The sequence below is a fragment of the Mobula birostris genome, chromosome 7 (genome assembly GCF_030028105.1).
Source record: "Mobula birostris isolate sMobBir1 chromosome 7, sMobBir1.hap1, whole genome shotgun sequence".
Classification (NCBI taxonomy): Eukaryota; Metazoa; Chordata; class Chondrichthyes; order Myliobatiformes; family Myliobatidae; genus Mobula; species Mobula birostris.
Genome location: NC_092376.1, coordinates 123943580 through 123947677, shown reverse-complemented (window position 1 = coordinate 123947677; position 4098 = coordinate 123943580). Strand labels below are relative to the sequence as shown.

The following is a 4098-nucleotide window of genomic DNA, read 5'->3' as shown; positions in this document are numbered from 1 at the left end:
CAGTTAATTGGGGTACCACTTATTTTGGACAACTCTTAAAGAACAAAATCAAAATCAAGAAAATAGTCAGGATTCCTTTTGTTTATTTGGGATACTATATCACTTAATTGGGACAGGAGACGGTTGCAGAACAGTTTCTAACTCCAGTCAGTCTTATGCACTTGTGTGGCAATTAAAAGACACTATATTGTGCTTCGAGTCAACAATCTTAAAATCGCTTCTCGGCCTTCTGGCTAAGATCAAGTGTAGTATCTGTTCTTATCAGACCGGAAGGCGGAGGAGAAGAGTTCGCGCTGACGCAGGGGTGGATCCTAATGCTGATTGGCCTCCAATCTAACACCCCATACCAGCGACGACAGCAGTGAGGAAGAAGATGGCAGCAGCGAGCAGTGCATCGGCTCGAGGCCCAGGTATCAAGAACACTATCAGGCTGAAAGTGCGAGACCGGAATGGGGGCACCGGCTTCACCCGAGAGACCTTCGTCCGGAAGGTCTTGATGGACTGCTGTGGATTTACGCCCGACGACATCTACTGCGTCCAGGACTTCGCAGGTTTCTTCAATGTCACTTTCCGGCAGGCTGCAGGGTGGCAGAAGCTGTACCAGCAGCTTCAGCTGAAGGGGACAGAGGCGCCGCTGTCGCTGCTGAAAGCACAGGCCCTCTTTGCAACGGCTACGCAACAGGAACGGACAATCACGGTGCACATGTTCAACCCGCACGAGCCAGTGGTGGATGTCCTTACATTCCTCGCTCGGTACGTGGAGAGTGTAGGAATACCAGCGGACGTGAAGGACGGACTGGGAATCTGGACCAGCAAACGGCAGGTGAAGGTGAAGCTGAGGTTGGATTCCAACGGTGGCGTCATCCACCCCCCCTCCATCTTCGCCATCGGAGGGAACCGAGGGTACATGGTGTACGCGGGGCAACCCAGGGTGTGCCGAAACTGCAGTGCAGGGTGGTGATGTGCAAGAACTGTAAAACCGAAGGCCACTTGACCAAAGATTGCACGCAGGCCAAGTCCTGCAACCTTTGCAGACAGGCTGGCCACTTGTACAGAGCCTGCCTGAGGCGTGAGGGCACCTATGCACAGGCGACAAGGGGAGGTGCTGGCCCTGAAAGGGCCCAGGCAGTTTCGGACGTACCCGCCAGCGCTGCATACGAGGCACCCAACAGGACGGACGACAAAACCAGGGAGGAAGGTGCAAGCCCCCCCAAGACCTGCTACCCCCCTGCAGACCCTCTAGGACCAGGCAAATGACGAGCAGGAGTCCATGGAGGAGGGGAGAGCTGAGGTGGAAACCGAATGGAAGGTCGTGAAACGCAAGGAGACCCAAAAGGCGGCGGCCAAGCGACAGAAGGTGGAGGAACACAAGAAAAGGGCAGGGAACCACACAGCCTCTGGTACCCTGTCCTCTTCAGAGGAGGAAGGAGTTGGGGGAGGCCAGCAGCCCGGGCGGAAGAAGCGGCTGGCAGAACAGGTGGAGAGGAGGAGAGAGGAGGGAGAAAGTCTGCTGGCCACCCCCCAAGTACAGGAGGCGGAGAGCAGCCAACACACACAGCTCCGGGAATCCGGGAGCAGAGCCACGGCTGGCACCCAGCAGCCGGAAGGGGAAGCAGCCCAGGAAGTCAACAACCCCCCGGGCCCAGAACCAGAACGGCCACACCCGGAGGAGTACTACCAGCAGTACCTGAGCCCACAGGAGGTGGAAAACTTCACAAAGGTGGTGGGAATGAAGGCTCAAGATGGCAAGGGTGAGGACAGAGAGCAGCCAAAATAAAGGACTTACAATGATGGCAGACCTTAAATTGGCATGCTTGAACGTGCGAGGTTTGAAGAGTACTGGGCGATGCATCAGCACACTCCAGTACCTGGACACTGTAAAGGCCGACGTGACCTTCCTCCAGGAGTGCGGACTACCACACCTCCGTAACTACCGGAGGTGGTCATGGTGGTGGAAAAAAAGTTTGTCTGTGTGGTCGGGGGGCAACGATCGTCGCGCTTCCGGCCTGGGGACTCTGCTGCGGGGAGGCAACTTCTCAATCACCCAAGTTAAAGAGGTGGTTGCGGGGCGCCTCCTGGTAGCAGACGTCAAATACCGGGGCACTCCGCTCCGGCTGATCAATGTGTATGCCTCTTCTGTGCGGAGCGAGCGGCTGGCCGTCCTCGAGCAGCTCCCACAGCTGCTGGCGACGTCCCAGCCGGTCGTTCTGGCCGGAGACTTCAACTGCACCATTGATGCGGCTGGAGGACCCGGCAGCGCCGACGGCAGGCTGGACAGTACCTCTAGACTCCTGAGGGAAATGGTGAAGACAGCCAAGCTGCGCAACACCTTTGGCACCCCCACAGGTGGAGCACAGCCACAAGCCACCTGGACACGATCGGACGACTCAGCCCGCTCCCAGATGAACTTCCTCTTCCTGTCTGAGTCCCTCACGGTCAGGTCCACCGACGTCACGCCGGTGTTCTTCTCTGACCACTGCCTTCTGAGAGCCACCTGTCTCTTACGGGAGGACCAGAAGGCAGGCAGGGGGACTTGGAAGCTGAATGTAAAGCTGCTGACCCCAGAGAACATCGAGGAACTAGAGAGGGAGTGCACAGGTTGGAGAACCTTGAAAGCCTTCTTTGATTCCCCGGTTCACTGGTGGGAAGCAACCAAGGAGAACATTAAGAGGTTCTTCATTGGCAAGGGTATCCAGAAAGCAAGGCAGGAGCAGAGGGAACTGCGTAAACTCCAGACAGAGTTGCAGCAACTTCTCCTTCTGCAGTCGAAGGGGGTGGATGTCAGGGAGGAATTGCGAGAGGTGAAGGGCCGGCAAGCCCAGCACCTCACCACCAAATTCTCCAAGACCATCTTCTGATCAAGGGTCCAAATCGTGGAACAGGATGAGACGTGCTCATGCTTCTTCTTCCAAAAGGTGCACAGGGGGAGCTCTGTCATCCACAACCTTAAGGAAGAGGACGGCTCAGTCGCGTCCTCGCAGACCGACATACTGAGGATCTGCAAGTCCTTCTATGCCGGTCTGTACGACGAAAAGGCCACAGAATCCACAGCCTCCCGCAACTTCCTGTCGTCTATCACGCAGGTCTTAGACGACGGCAAGCGGGAGAGTCTGGATCAGCCACTGACCCTGGATGAGCTGACAGGCTCCATCTATTCCTTTGGGTCGGGTAAGACTCCCGGAAGCGACGGCTTACCGGCTGAGTTGTACTCGGCTCTGTGGAACTGGATGGGCCCAGACCTGCTGGAAGTGTACAATGCTATGCTTCTGTCCAGCAGCATGTCTGAGTCCATGAGGAAGGGCATCATCACCCTCATCTACAAGCAGAAGGGGGAAAGGGAGGACATTAGAAATTGGAGACCCATCTCTCTGCTGAATGTGGATTACAAGATCCTGTCCAAGGCTATCGCCAACAGGGTCAAGTCTGCTCTAGGACAGGTGATTCACCCGGACCAAACCTGTGTTGTACCGGGCAGGAAGATCTCAGACAGCCTTGCGCTGCTGAGGGACACCATCGCCTACGTGCAGGACAGGGGGGTGGATGCCTGCCTGGTCAGCTTGGACCAGGAGAAAGCCTTCGACAGGATATCGCACACGTACATGGCAGACGTGCTCTCCAAAATGGGATTTGGGGAGGGAATCCGGAATTGGATTAGACTGCTCTACACAGACATCCGTAGTGCAGTCCAGGTCAACGGGTGGGAAACAGACAGCTTCCCCATCAGGTCTGGAGTCAGGCAGGGCTGTCCCCTCTTCCTGTCTTGTTTGTCTGCTGCATAGAACCCTTTGCCGAAGCCATCAGGAGGGATGAGGGCATAAGAGGGGTGACGCTGCCAGGCAGTGGAGGGACCCAAGTGAAAACCTCCCTGTACATGGACGACGTCACCGTCTTCTGCTCTGATCCGAGGTCAGTTCGCAGGTTGATTGGTACCTGCGAACAGTTCGAGCTAGCGTCGGGGGCCAGGGTCAACCGCACGAAGAGCGAAGCCATGCTCTTCGGCAACTGGCCCGACCAATCCAGCATCCCCTTCACCATCAGGTCTGACCACGTTAAGGTGTTGGGGATCTGGTTCGGAGGGGCTGAGGCGTGCAACAAGAA

The 4098-nt window shown here is 56.5% G+C and overlaps 1 pseudogene; it reads left to right on the top strand.

The window, feature by feature from the left end:
• Positions 1-213: 213 nt before the first annotated feature.
• LOC140201050 (U2 spliceosomal RNA) lies at positions 214-345 on the top strand (annotated as a pseudogene).
• The last annotated feature ends 3753 nt before the right edge of the window (positions 346-4098 follow it).